Source organism: Camelus ferus, chromosome 6 (assembly GCF_009834535.1).
Source record: "Camelus ferus isolate YT-003-E chromosome 6, BCGSAC_Cfer_1.0, whole genome shotgun sequence".
Classification (NCBI taxonomy): domain Eukaryota; kingdom Metazoa; phylum Chordata; class Mammalia; order Artiodactyla; family Camelidae; genus Camelus; species Camelus ferus.
In genome coordinates, this window is record NC_045701.1 from 40,121,237 (window position 1) to 40,137,151 (window position 15,915).

Here is a 15,915-nt window from a genome sequence, read left to right on the forward strand (position 1 = left end):
AGATCCCATGCTCTTCTCCATTGTGCTGTATTTCCTCTCCCTCCATGGCCGATTTCTTCCTGATTAAAAAACTTTTAAAGCATCATATTCCTAGGCCTGTTTTTCCAGAATGAACTGCACTCCAGGGCAAGATCTTAAGAGCTAGGATCTTATAACTTCCTATGTGTGTAAAGTTAGGAAATATTGACAAATGAGGAGAGGCTAGGGAGGGATGCTGAACTGCTCAAGAACTTGATATCAGCATCAATACTGAGAACTCTGGTGTTTTCTCCAAGTGGGCAAAGATTCTCTTTGTACAAGCTCTGTCTTGGAGTTTCTGGTTTAAGAGAGAGATGACTTAGCCCAGTCAGGGCAACTGGGTGCAGAGTTAGGGAAAGCAGCTATCAACTCATGATTTATTTGTAGCACAAACTCCCCACAGGGAGAAAGAGCAGCCTTGCAGATCTAGGCTCTGTGTCCAAATCGGTGAGCCATTCCCAGGAATTCATCTCAGAAGGAACCCCTTGCAGCCATGGAAGTGAAAGGAGGGCAGTCACAGAAAGCCTAGGACCTGGCTGTTATTTTCCCCATCTTGTAGGTGAGGATCCTGGGGCCCAGATATATATACTTGTCCAACATCAGTCCTGGTAAATCCAGGACTCAAACTTCACCTGATTCCAAAGGAGAGAAGAACTCAGTGCCAGTCCAAGCTCAACTTTTCCAGGCGCCTTCTCTGATTCTTCAGACCCACATCCATCCCTCTTTCCTGAAACACCTCTATTACTTGTGATCTTTGCCATAATCTAGTGCTTACTAACACTGTTTCCTATTGGGCCAATCTTGTTAGCTAACCAGGTTATAAATTTGGTGGGGGCCGGAGGTGGATGTGACTGTGGGTTGAATTTTACTTTAGGCTGTTTCTGGGTATTTCAGGGCAGGAAACTGGGAGAGGTAAAGACCTAGAACCACAGCCTAGCCTCTTGGGTCAGGAGAATTAATCCCTTTATTCCCAGAAGGTGCGAGCTTGGCTTTACAAGTTTCTAAAGCGTTATCTGAGAATGGTTCTCATGTTACTCTTGCTCTCCTTTGTCTCTTTAAAACCCTTTACTATTGGGTCCAGACACTGCAAACCCTCCCCTAAAGTAGGTAACTATAACTGCATTGTCACAAACCCGGATTTGGCACAAGAGGAGAGGTGGCTGCATGTGAGATCCTGCTTCTGCTTTACCACGGCCCACCACACTGCAGACCCCACCTCCTGGTGTGGCGCCAACCAACGGGAGACCCAAGGTCTGATTTCTGAACCACCAATACTTCTAGACTAGAAACCATGCCACATGGCAGGCACACTCACATGCATGTTTCATCACCAAGTCAAAGCCAGGATGTACTTCAGGAGAATTTATAAGGCAGAAAGCACCCTCTAATTTAACAAAAAAGCAAGAGCGCTGGGTGTTGCCTTTCTTTCCCAAAGCTGAGACACAAAAGCTCTTCTCATAGTAAAGAGCCGGAACCCACCCAACCTGATTCTCTCTTCTCAGTCAACAAGTATATCAATGTCAACAAGTGACCGCACGTACTGAGTCACGTCAGAAAGACAACAAGAGGAAGATGTCATCTGGTCCAACCACGTCTCCAGAATACAGGACAGCGAGGGGGCTGTCAGCCGACCACTTCAAAGGCAAGCAGGGTGGTGGCTGTTCCATGCCCCCGGGGAACCTCCACAGCACCTCACACCATGACTTACTGCAAAAGCAGAGCAGGGACCAGCAGGGACCGGCAGGTACGGCTCTAAAATACGGGGCTAATTCAGTTGTGGGTCCTTCCTGAGGCCTCTCAGCTACCTGATTGCCCCGTGTTAAGAGAGATAATGATGCCATCTCGTGTTCAGCCCTTTTCTGACCCAGCCTCTTTTCATGAAAGCGTTATCTATCCAGTGTGCTCTTTCCTCTCTACTTTCTAAAGGGCCAGTTCTCCAGACAGCAACTCCATAGGAAAACGTCAGTGAATTCTCATGTCTCACGGGGCAATGACTGCCAGCCTCTCTCCTCCCCGTCCTCCTCAGTTATATGAGTATGTTGTCTGTAGGTAAGTCTCCTCAGTGGGGCACACAATTCTGGCTTCACTGCAGACTACTAAGGTGTGAGCTGTGGTTTGCCTCAAAGCTTTATTTCTCAGCTGCTTCTTCCACCTGCTCCTAAGGTCCATTGTGAAGGACATTTGCCAAATCATCATCCTACGTGATGACCCCAATTTTCTCTGCCACCCCTGCCATTTCTAGCCCCTCCTCTAACTGAAGTCCCCTTTAATTCTGTCTCCACTCTGGGTCTTACTCTCAGTGCAGTGCTTCCCCAGGGATGTGTGTGTTCTTGAGTCAAAAAGTACAAGGAACTAGAGACACAGCAGAGAGCCCTCCTCTCCTCCTCCCTGGCTCTGACCCCATCTCTCCACAGACCTCCCACCATCTATGCTGGACGGAAGGTGCCCAGAACTGCCCTTCAGAGGCCACACTTCTCAAATGATCTGTGGTACTTCATTTTTATATTATAATATTTTTAATATTGTATTTCTATATTTTAGATTGTAACATTATATTATATTTTATATTATACCAAAACATCTGTGGCCACTTTATTGTTTGTATAAGTTCCAACCCATTACAAACCAAACCGTTTGTAAAACAGCAATGAATTACTAATTACTAAGAAAGAATTTTCAGTAAAAGGCATATAAAATATAAGCCTAACTTTTTTTGATTATTAGTATCAATAGTCACAACATTATTCAAGCGTTTTGCTATAAAAGTTTCAAAACACACACTCTCAGTTGCTTACCCTGTGCCCAGGCCCGCATAGGCGGAAGCAGCCCTGCTGTAACTTGCGGCGTTTGTTACTTACTTAGCCACTTAGAGCCTGGACCTCTTGTAAGAAGGGAGAACAGGCAACATCTCAGCGAGTGCCACCTCTATACACTCCAGGGACTCGTGCCTGCTTCTTCCTTAGATTTTAGAAGTATTTCTGATATTAGAATAATGCTGACGTCCTGGGGAGAAGATCTGTCTGCACTACCCAGCTCTAAAGCACTTTGGAGGGCAATGAAAGAAAGGAGAGAGGCCCGGGGCAAATACTGGTGGGTCACTGTCCCAGGCCTTCCCATGTAGAACCACTGGGTATTTTGAAAAGCATGCCGACAACATGTCAAAGGTCTAAGAACTGTGATCACTGGGCTGGTGACTCACAGCCCAAGCTGGCAGTAATGCAAATGCCAGCTAAACAACTGGCAGCTGTCTATTCAAAAATCTGCCACTGCAAACAAGGTGGGTGGGGCGGTGTCTTCTAAATGGGTACAGACAGGAAAAGAGGGCAAGCTTGTCTACAGTCTTCAGGAGGGTCTGGGAATTAACTGAGAGGGAATAGTGGTCCAGTTAAAATACCTGCAATCCTCGGGAAGCAAGGGAATCTCAGTATCGACCTTAACAAAGGACTGATTGCACTGCTGGGCCAACATGGGGTGTGAGCACCCTTTAAGGCAAGCTGGTAAGTGAAGTCGGATACAGCATAGGGGGTAGGACTCCGTTTCCTAGAAACAGTTTTAAAAAGAGCCTTAATGATGTATAATCGACACTCAATATGCTTCACATACTTACAGTGCACAATTCAACAAGCTCTGACACACACATAAACCCGTGAAACCACCACCACCATCACGATAAAGGAGTGCACCCATCATAACCCAGTTTCCTGGTGCCCTTCTGCCCCCTTGCCTCTTACTTCTTCCCACCCCACCTACCAGGCATCCATTTTTGTCACTATAGGTTAGTTTGCATTTTCTAGAATCTTATACAAATGGAATCATACAGGATATACTCCCGTTTGGTTTGACTTATTTCACACCACAAAATTATTTTAAGATTTATTCATGTTGTATCTATCATTGATCTTCATTCTTTTTTACAGTTGAGGACTCTTCTACTTAGAAGCAATTTTACATCTCAAACAAGGTTACCTTGGGACTAAGATTTTGAGGTGTGAAGGGATGTTTATGAAGATTTGGGCTTTCCCTTAAGTGGAGCTTGCAGCCCCTCTCTTGGGAAGTAAACCATTTTTGCCTCAAAATTAAGGAGAGGACAAAGAAACACCAGCCGTTTAAGATTCTTAAATGACAAAAAGGTTTTTTGCAACATCCAAGGTCTGGGAGCTGTGAGGGGTAAGAAGAAAAAGACCTGAGCAACCAGGGACATCATTCCTACTCAAGATAATGCTCAGACCATCAACAAAACAATAATACAACCTACAGAATAGGAGAAAATATTCACAAATGATGCGACGACAAGGGACTAATTTCCAAAATATACAAACAGCTCATACAGCTTAATATCAAAAAAACAAAAAACAAGCAACCCAATCAAAAAATAGGCAGAAGACCTAAACAAGCAATTCTCCAAGGAAGAAATACAAATGATCAAGAAGCACATGACAAAATGTTCAACATCACTAATTATCAGAGAAATGCAAATCAAAACTACAATGAAGTATCACCTCACACCAGTCAGAATGGCCATCATTCAAAAATCCACAACTGATAAATGCTAGAGAGGGTGTAGAGGAAAAGGAACCCTCCAACACTGCTGGTGGGAATGTAAACTGGTGCAGCCACTATGGAGGACAGTACGGAGGTTCCTTAAAAAACTAAAAATAAACTTACCATATGATCCAGCAATCCCACTCCTGGGCATATATATAGAGGAAAATATAATTCGAAAAGATACATGCACCCCAATGTTCACAGCAGCAATATTTACAAAAGCCAAGACATGGAAACAACCCAAATATCCATTGACAGATGACTGAAAAAAGAAGATATACACATACACATATATACATACCGTGGAATACTACTCAGCCAAAAAAAGGAAAAAAGAATGCCATTTGCAGCATCATGGATGGACCTGGAGATTGTCATTCTAAGTGAAGTAAGTCAGAAAGATAAAGAAAAATACCATATGATATCACTTATATGTGGAATCTAAAAAAAAAAAAGGACACAAACTTACCTACAAAACAGAAACAGACTCATAGACATAGGGAACAAACTTATGGTCACAGGGGATAAAGGGAGTATGAAGGGATAAACTGGGAATTTGAAATTTGCACCTCTTGGGGAGTAATGGAAATTTTAGCTATTTTGATTGTGGTAGTGGTTTCATTGGTGTATACATCTATCAAAATTTATCAAATTGTACATCTGAAATATGTGTAGTTTATTTACTGGAATCATATCACAATAAAGGTGTTTTTAAAAAAATAATACTCAGGTCATCTTGACTCTCAATTTCCTATTCAGTTTGTTTCTTCCTCTGTGGCCAGAAATGGTCTGAAGAGAATGTTCCCATCACAATTACGATTTTGCTTTGAAATTGCTAAAAAGGAAGAGTATTCTGCAACCACAATTAGAGTTCTTCATTCATGTAGTTGCTTACTATACATGTATGAGGTGTCATCTATATAATGGGCATCGTTCTAGGGATTTAGAGACACATCAAAGACATGCAGGAAGACTTGGTTGCTGTTTTCACAGAGTTATAGGGTGTGCAGGCTTCACAGCTAGTTAATTTCACCACAGACTCCCTCACAATGAATGAGAGATCAGAGATGGCAGACAGGTCAACATGGAGGGGGGCCAAGCTGACACCATCATGGAGATGAGAAGATAGGACTGAATGTGGATGTGACAGTGGAAGAAGGGTTCTGGTTCACAGATTATCAGGAAACACAGTGCCCCACTGACAGTGGCAGAGATTCAACCCCAACTCCCCCATACGGGGCAGTGGGGAATTCAGGAAGATGTGGGGGATGCATGCAGTGGGTCTCCTGACCCCATAAACTAGCTTTGGATGTGTACCTTGTTATTTGCCCTACCAAAAAGTGGAGGCACTTATTTTTCTAACTAGGTGATGGTGTTCTCACAGAAGATTTCTTTAAAAAGGCAGACCAGAATTTGTTCCCAATTTTTCTGTCATAAAGTTGCTCTAAAAAAACACAAGTGGAAAATAGCAGGATACAAAACTGAATGAGTGAAATGATGGATTATAATAAATCAAACAAGCAACCTAGTCCTTGGAATGGAAGCATAGTAGGGAAACATCCAAAGAAAACACCAAAAATGTTTTAAAAAACCACTTGTTTGTGTCTTCACCAAATTTCCTTTAGTGAGTATTTTGCTATTAAAGTTTTGAAGAATTACTCTGAAACACCCTCTTCATGGGAAGTCATGGATTCTCAGCCAAAGGAAACCAAAGTCAACGTTCTGAATTTGCGTGCAATCTGGAGAGAAGTCTGGAACCATGGGGGGACTTTGGGGAAACCAGTGACAGAGGAAGGTGAGATCTGCAAAGGGACTTTGCCAGCTTGAGGGCTCTACCCTGAAGTGCAGAGAGTGATGAAGAGATGTAGATGCACGTGGGGACTGGAGTCCAATGGGAGAGCAGTGCAGGGGCCGGCAGGCAGGCACAGACAGCCCTTAGAGGGCCAGGACCAGGAGGCCAGGACCTGGCTAGGCGACCATGAGAAAGTAATTTCTTGGGCTTCAGGATCCTTGTCTATAAACGGAAAAGCAAGACTAATTATCTTTACGGTCCTTTTTAACTATAACCATGTAGGAATCTGAATTGCCTGATTGATTTCAATGTCTATCCATTCAAGACCTTTATCGTCTGTAGCACAGTGCATTGACAACCACAAACATCTCTTCAATTTAGCTCACATCAATCAAAAACAATTGAACACTATCATATGATATCACCTGTATGTGGAATCTAAAAAAAAATACAAATTCTATTTACAAACCAAAAACAGACTCGCGGACATGGAAAACAAACTACGGTTACCAATGCGGAAAGGGTGGGGAGGGATAAATTGGGGGTTGGGCATTAACAGACACACATTGCTATATATAAAATAAACAACAAGGACCTACAGTATAGCACAGGGGACTATATTCAATTTCTTATGACAACACACTGGGAAAAAATCTGAAAAGAAAAAATATATATGTATACATATGTATAACTGAATTTCTTTGCTGTACACCTGAAACATTGTAAATCAACTACACTTCAATAAAAAGTTTTTAAAAACCCGATTGAACACCTGTTAATAAATGTTTAGTGATGCAGGTTTTCTAGAAAAAGACTTGTGCAAAAGCAGTCCCTGATTAGAGCAAGGACAAAGAGAATAAATCTACCTCTTGTAAAATATGACAGTCCATTCCGGTTAGGGACATGGGAAAAAGAATTCTGCAGAGGCATGGATCGGAGACAGACACACATCTCAGCGGGGAGACGCCAAGGTGTTGAGAAAGGGCCTGCTGCCCTCATGGGCATCGCTGTTGCAAGAGGTGTTCCATTCTCACTCCCAGAACCATCTCCAGTTACCACTGGTGACCAAAGTCCACAGCAAGCTGCTGTCTGTGGGTGAGGAATGCGAAAGCTCACGCACAGATGGGAGGGGCCGGAAGCTGAGAGAATGTCAGAGAGAAAAAAGGAAGGGGGTTTCCGGTGATGAGTCACTGCCTTCTGGGAAACAACTGCTGAGGCCACCACAAAGTCCCCAGCACCTGCCTGTCCAAGGCTTGTGCTTTGTACAAGAGAAAATGTAGCAAACAAAGTACCAAACCACATCTGACAGCCCACAGGCCATGCACAGGGCAGAAGCCTGAGAAGGGGCTGGGCTGGACCAGGTACACGTGACAATCTGCACATCGCCTGCACACCTGTGGGTGGGCTGAAGCTTCTGGGCTCAAGTTCTCCTTTTCTTTAAAGGGAGCAAACTTTATGATGCTGTTTCCTTCAGTAGTCACAGCTGGGATTTTCCAATGAAGTTTTTTTCTTCTTCTTTTTTCGAGATTTCGTGATTAAGGTCAACATAAATCAGATAAAGTTTTTAAGGTAAATAACTCATTGAATCTAGAAAGGAAACAAATTTGACCATAATTCTGGGTCTACAAAGCAAAATGGGAATTGTTGGACCCATCCCTTTTCTTGGTCTATGTTCATCTGAAAACAAAACCAACATGTATTTCCTTTCCCATTAAAATAGTGTGGCTTATGTGCAATAGAGCAAAAAGCACACAGGTGGTCTCAGGACACTACTAGATGATACATACAACGAAGCTGACAGAGTAAACCAAGACAGAAGAAGACACAGGAGCCAGAACTCAGGGGATTCAACTCAGGAGAGAGGTGTAGGGAAATTCCAGGATGGCGGTGAGGAAAGCACGCAGCAGCCCTGGAGAGCCGCCAGTCCTGATGGGGGAAGGGGGACGGGAGCTTCTAGGAGGCTTTCTCTCCGGAAAAAAAAGTAATAATGTTTGCACATCGATCAAGATGTGATTTACCGTTCTCTGAGAGAGCTCTGCATAGAAAACTAAACAGCTAAGCAAATTAAAACAAAAATAAATCAAATAAGCAACTCCAGAGTAAAGAGTTAAATCAAGAGGAAGAACAATCCTAGTACCCTATACGGTCTGGCTCTGCTTTAATATTTACATACTTGTAGAAACATGATCACTAAACATTTAATTACATCACAAAACAGTCTTATAACCATATTTGCAGAAAAGAAGAAGGGAATGAGAGAAATGGGGAAGAGAAATATAAGAAACTAAACCCTCTTCTTACACAGCAGGAAAGACAAGGCATAATATCTAAACCCGAAAAATCAACAAACAGCAATATAAGCACATTATTTAGAGAGTTTTAACAGTTAGAAATGTTTGCCTCTCTGGAGTGGAAACAAGTGTGGGGTAGGGTGGGCAAGGCAAGTATTTCTTGATGTAAGATGTGCAGTTTTATTTTGACTTTTTCAACTATTTATAGCACATATATTACTTTGGTTAAAAAAAAACTTTAAAGAACATGCTCTAAAAGCTCTTTTTTTCCCCTCTTTGGATCAGTGAAAAAAAAAAGAAAAAGAAAAAATATGTTATAAAAGTTGAGCAGTATCAGACCATATTTATACTTATTTCTATTGTAGGCAGAGAAAAGAATCTAAGATGATGTACATCAAGGTGATGACAAGTAACAATCTATAAGTGGTAGAATTATAAGTCTTTACTTCTTTTTAAAATTTATTTTATTTATCTGTATTTTATTCTACCTTAATATATTTAATAACACTTAACAGGGATCATATATTACCTCCATAAAAAAAAAAAAAAGAAAGAAAAAAGAAAGCCTTTAAAAGAAAAAGAGAAAGAACACAAGAAGGTGGGAGAAAATGGATCCAATTTCAGAAATCAGGCCCTGTCATGTCCTAAGTTTTTTATATTATGTGTGGTTTTATCCTTTTGGGGCTTTAAGATTCCTCAGTCATAAAATGAGGATACTGATACCTGTTCCACCCCCCAGAGAGGTTATTGTGAGAGGTTATTGCAAGAGTTGCACAAACCTGCCCGGATGTAAAACATGCTATTACACACACAAGATGTGGTAAGGGCCATGGGAGGAACGTGTGAAACAAGGCAGCCTTTGTGCTTTACACAGTCCTCGACCATCACTGCCTTCTTCCCTACTCATGGTCACCCACTCAGTGCTCCTTCAGCCCACCTTAGGGAAATCTCTCTAAAGCTTCTTCCTGCGAGAGCTGGCTGGAAGTTGAAATTCAAGGACATCTCCCTTGTTCCTCTCTTGGTTTCTTTACTTTCAGGGGCAGCCTTGCTAAATCAGATCTTCTATATTCCCCTTACTCACAATCCTCCCATTTTCCAGGATACACTGACTCACCCCTCCTGCCTCAGCAGGCCCACTCCCCCGGCTGCAACCGCCCCCAACACCTTTCCTCCTACTCCCATCCTGACCTATCCCAGCTGGGTGCTGCCATGTTGGGACTTGGCCTCAAAGGCGCATTCATCCTAAGACTTCCACCAGAATAAGAGACCTTAGTCCTGATGACAGTCCCATTAGAAGAAGGTGATTATTCCTCTTTGTCAATATAAGCAAATATTAGTCACCTTTAAGGGAACTTCTAATTCATGTTTGAGTCCATTCACAATTTAGTTTATGAAACTCAAACATTTAAAACCATGTCTATGTTTAATGTTTAATGTAAAATATGTTTAATATATTTAATCTCTCCTACAAGTATGTCAGCTGACTTAAAAAAATCCTCTTACAGATTCAATAAATTAAACTTTAAAATATGACAAATCTTAGACTCTCTCAAATATTCCAATATCGATTGACTGTCATTTTAGAATGTCTTTTAATTTAAAAGGACAAAGCTAAATCAGTTTCTTGATTGCATATTTTGAATTGGCATCAAAAGAATGATCTTTACTCTAATAGGCCAATTTCCCTTAAATATTGCAAATACTTAAAATACCAAATGTGTACAAATGAATAAACATCTTATGAGTTTGGTAATTCTCTTAAACATTTCTACATATATTTATAAATCCTTGCAGGATTAAAAATGCCTACCCAAGTCCACAGTTTACATTACAATTTACTCTTGCTGTTGTACATTCTATGCTTTTGGACAAAGGTACGGCAACACTGTAATATAAACTATGAACTTCAGGTGATTATGATTTATCAGAGCAGGTTCATCAATTGTAACAAATGTACCACTCTGATGGGGGATGCTGATGATGGGGAGGCTGTGTATGTGTAGAAACAGGGGGTAGACAGGAAATCTCTGTACCTACTCCTTTAGATTTGTTGCTCTAAAACTAAACCTAACACTGCTCTAAAAATATAAAGTCATAATTTAAAAAAAAATGTTTACCCTCTAAACCAACACCATCTTAAATAGTTGAGTTCCCCTCCCAGGCCACTGTGAGGGTGCCATCCCAGCTGGATTAGGTTTATTAACCACCAGAGAGGCCCCTGGTGGAGACACCACAGATCCCTGCCTCCAGCCCACTGTCATGCTGAGGCCCATTTCTGAGTTGTCCTGCATCACAGCCTGCCTCCCAAAGATTCCAGACACTTCTTACCTGATTCTTTTCTCTCCCAGTTCAGCATTTGGTTAGTTTCAGTGAACCTATCTGCTGCTCCATTCCAGCCTGAGTTTTTTTCTTATTCATCCTTTAAGCACCAGAGCTCTTACAGACATTTCAATGCCACCCCCATGGACTTCCTCACGGTCCTGTCCAAGTTCATGCCATTGATGGGTAACAGAAGGGAGGGAGAGAAGATGGAGTAGGTAAAGCATATTTAGACTTCTGGATGCTTCCACAGTAGCATCCTCCTCTCTCTGAGGATCAGGGAACAAGCAGGGGATGGACCTTACTTAGCTCCTGCACTCTTCCTCCCTAGTGGAGTCATGTCAGTCACCTCTCATCGGCCTGACCTCAGGATTCTCCCTGTGCTGTCCTGAAGGCCTCCCAGGATCCAGGCATCCCAGGGTCAGTTCACAGAGCCAAAGGGCTGATCAGATCAGCAAGTGATCTTACTCATATCTCTCTCTGTCTCTATCTGTCTCTCTCTTACACACTCGTGTACACACACACACACACACACACACACACACACACATCCGTCTATACAACTGATCCTTTGTTGCTTGGAACCCAGGATAATAATCATTCCTCTATCAATCATCAAGAGGCCAGGCACGTCCAAACTGAACTCCCTAAGCAGGTTACACTAATTCTATCATCTCCTTCAGCTATTGACGACAAAGCTGCCTAACCTATTTCCTTCCTGGTCTTCTCCAATATCACTTGTACTTGTATATTTCTAATAGGTCTTCTTACCAAGGCAGACAAGTTGAGTGACTAGTTGAGAACAGATAATTTTGGGGGTGGGGGAGTAATTTAACAAAACAGACGTGGCAAGTCTCCCCCACCCCGCCAAGGCAGTGAAAGGGCACTGGACACAGAATCAGAGGACTTGGTCTCCAGGTTTATTTCTCCTTCAAACTGCTCCATGGGCCCAACCTGTGTGAGCCTTTGTTCCTTTACCTGTGGCATCACTGACATGGACATAGGAGCAACTGACCAGGTTTCCAAGATTAAATTTAAAAGTAGAACACCTGAAGACTTTTCTTTATTAGGGTCAGGATCTGACAGGCTCCTGGTTTTCCTCCTGCCTCACTGACTGGTGAACCTTAGTATCTTTGCTGACTTCCCCTCATCTCCCCAACAGCTAACAATTGGATTCAATACTTGGACCTCTGCTTTCCATCTCTACTTCCTTCCTTGATGATATTACACAGTCACATGGCTTTTAATATCATCTGTAGGTTGATGACTCTCAGTCTGATCTCCAGCCGAGAACTCTCCCGACGTCCAGACTTGTATTTCCTCCCGCCTACTCATCAGCTCAGCTTGGGTGACAAACAGGCATCTCAGACGATACATTCCAACCCTTCTCTCCTGCTGTCTTTCCTTGTTCAGTAAGTGGCAATTCCATCCTTCCAGCTGATTGGATCCAAAACCGTGCAGTCATCCATGACTCATCTCTTTCATACCTCTTGTCTATTCCATCAGCAAATCCTTTGAGCTCTGTCTTCAAAAGATATCCTGAATCAGACGGGGTTGTTTTTTTTTTTTTTAACTACCCCCACTGCTACCATCCTGATGCAAGCCAACATTATATCTCACCTGGATTCTTGCTCGAGTCTCCTCAGTGATCGTCTTGGTACAGGCCTTGCCCCCTTCCACTCACCTCAGTCTGTTTCCAATATAGCTGACACCTTGATCCCATTAAAGTATAAACTAGATCAGGTCATTCCTCGCCAGAAAACCTTCCAATTTCTACCCATTACAGAGAAATTACTGTTATACATCACTTACTACAAAATGGGAGTCAGAAAGGTACCTACTTTCATAGGGTTGTTGTGAGGATTAAAACAGTCAGTACATGTAAAGCTATTAAAACTAATACTCATTGAGTGTTTACTACGTGTCAAGCACTGCTCTACATACTTATATGTATTAACCCATTATGTATTAACTCACTGATTCTCATAAGTATTCTGAGGTATGTACTATTATTATATGCATTTTCCCACTGAGTTAACTGCAATACAGAGAGGTTGAAGAGCTCTCCCAAGGACACACAGCTACTGAGCTGCAGAACTGGGTTTCCACTCCAGGCTGTTGGCCTCCAAAGTCTGTGCTTTCACTTCCCTGCCTCGTCAGGAAGCCTTCCTCTGTGACCGGCTCTATAGACACTGAAGAGTAACCCATCATTTGATGGGACCATTCCTTTACTTAACCAATTCCTCATTAAGTCACCTGACCACTCCAGAGGTTCTCACCTAAGCTGATAAATTCATTTATTCAACAAATAGCACTGGGGGGGAAGGGTATAGCTCAGTGGTAGAGCACATGCTTAGCATGTACAAGGTCCTGGGTTCAACCGCCAGTACCTCCATTAAAAATACATAAATAAATAAACCTAATCTCCACCCCCAAAAAACAACTAAAACAGAGACTCTTAGTTTAATAAAAAGAGATTATAAACAAGATGGAAATTTTTTTTAAATAGTACTGAGTGACAATATACGAGGCACTGGGGACACAGCAGTGAACCACCAAAAAATGGACACAAAACTCTGTCCTCGTGCAACCTGCATTCTTTTAGAAGTGCTTTTTCTAATGGAAGGGTTGCAAGAGGCCTGACTTGCTGACTGACTAATTGCTCTTCTCTCCTTAGATCAGGCTCAGCTTCATTCATTCGGCCCCTCTCCTGGGCCAGACACTGGGCTGACGTCCGTGAGAGGAACGTGGGCGATTCAGACGCGGACCTTGCTCTCTCGGGGAGGCTGTATGTTAACACAGGCCTGGGTAACTCTAGGAAGTGGCTCTCGTTGAACTTGTTTCTGGGTCTGTCCCATGCCTTTTTCATTTGCGTGCCTCTCGTTAGACACCTAAGGTGCCTCAGGGGGAAGAACATTCATGTTGTTTCCTTCTTCCCACAGAGCCTAGAACAGTGCTTTGAATACAATGGCTGCTCGGTTGTAGGTTCTTCCCTGAAGACCAACGCCTCAAAAACCACTGGGCTACACGTTTTATTCCCCATTCTTCTGCCCTTATTAAGTCCACGGGAATTTAGTTCATCAGCACACAGAAGAAGAAAAGAACTAAGGCCATGAGCCTTATGAATATTTTAATTGTCCTCTCCCTGATGATTTTTAACCATTTAGCCACTAGGATGGAGAAACCATGAGAATCTACCAAATGCTCCCTTCAAAATACGAGAGATTAATCATGTCTGTCACACACACACACACACACACACACACACACACACACACACATCCTGCTTAAAACCTTTCAATGATTTTCCATCATTTGGGAGGAAAAGAAAAATAGCCAAATCCTCAGCTAGGTCTCCCATGCCCAAGGACCTGATGGCCTGGCTATGCCTGCCTCTCCAGCCTGGCCTCACTGTGTCCCATGAGTCCTCTTGTCTAGGAAGTGGGAATGGCATGTGCAAATGCCCTGTGGCAGAATGGAGTGGGCTTGTTTGGGGGAACACCATTAGCCCACATGGTTGGAGTCCCTTTACTTTCCATATATTGACCAGAGGGCCTGATAGTGGTTCTCCAAACAACCCCACTCCATTCTGCCACAGGGCTTTTGGATGTGCAGTTCCCTCTGCCTAGACAGTATTTTTCCCTCCAACCTTCAGATTCAATCCAATCATCACTTCCGTGGGCCAGCCTTCACTGGCTCCACCCAGCATCATACCTTCCCAAAGCACCAGTACCTCTCCTTTGGGTCCCCCTAATCATCTCTGCACTCATACCAGTTGTAATTTTACTTGTTGAAGTGAAAATATGTCATTACTGTCTCTCCTCTCCACCAAACATGCATCTTGAGTGCAAGGACCATTTCTGGTTTGACTCATGGTTGTACATCCAGAGCTGAGCACAGCACTGGAAACCGGGTGGGGTGGGGGGAGCTCATTCATTCAACAGATATTTAATGAGCACCTTCTTGTGCCCAGCTTTGTCCTATGGGCTGGGACTACAAGAGCCAACAGGCCAAAGTTCCTATCTTCCTGGAGCTTATAGGAGAAGAGACAATGAATTCATAAGCAAGATGATTTCAGGGAATACGTGTTCTCAGGATAAGGGGTAGGACTGGACCACTGGGGACAGGGTGGGATGTTAGCTCAGATCATGGTCAGGGTAGGCCTCTCTCAGGGGGTAACGTGGGAGCAGAGTCCTGAGTGCTTTGAAGGGGGGTTGTATTTTCAGTTTAAAAATTGGGATAGTTCCAGGCAAACCAGGACAGTCGATCGCCCAGCAGAGAATGCTGATGGGAGCCTGGCTGCCTGCCTTTAGCCACTTACCCAGGAAAAGGCTTCTCCTGCACCTCCTAAATCTTTTTTACCAGAAACACTCACTTTGGGGGAATTAACACTGCTTAGAACTCAGTAACTTATAATGAGCTTTGTAACAATGAGGAAGCTTCCTGGGAATCCACACCCACTCGGCCCTGGAATGATGCTAGCTTTAGGATTCCCACTCACACCAGGCCCCTCTGTGGTCCACAGGCGCTTGGAGGCCCACATTTGGCTTTCCATCTGGGGGTGATCCGCCCACTGGGAAAAGCTCATTTCCTCCCTCCCTCTGGCTCACACTCCCAGCCTGGAACCTTCCCCACAGCGCCCCTTGGTAGACTCCCTCTGCATTCCCTCCTGGCTGGCCATACTTCCAGAGAGTTCCACCCAATAATAAACTGCCTGTTATCAACTAGAGAGTGGCAGATCCCTGCCCAGAGGTATCCCCATCCTTTGGAAAACACGTTCACGCAGACCCTGCCTAAATCATTGGCCACACCCCTTGGCACAGGTGCTCATTCGAATTGCTCTCAATGACCTCCTTAAAGGATTTCAAAACAGTTCAAGGGCTAATCCTATTTTTTGTTTCATCTCAGATTCCTAAGCCACCGTTGTTAAAAGCTTCTCTTCTTCTCTTA

At 43.2% G+C, this 15,915-nt stretch overlaps 1 long non-coding RNA gene across 1 annotated transcript; it reads left to right on the forward strand.

Annotated features, from left to right (window-relative positions):
- The first annotated feature begins 1,591 nt into the window (after positions 1–1,591).
- Positions 1,592–4,369, forward strand: LOC116664230. The gene is made up of 3 exons (XR_004320630.1): positions 1,592–1,762; positions 1,945–2,067; positions 3,936–4,369. It is a non-coding gene; the product is annotated as an uncharacterized LOC116664230 (long non-coding RNA).
- Positions 4,370–15,915: the final 11,546 nt, after the last annotated feature.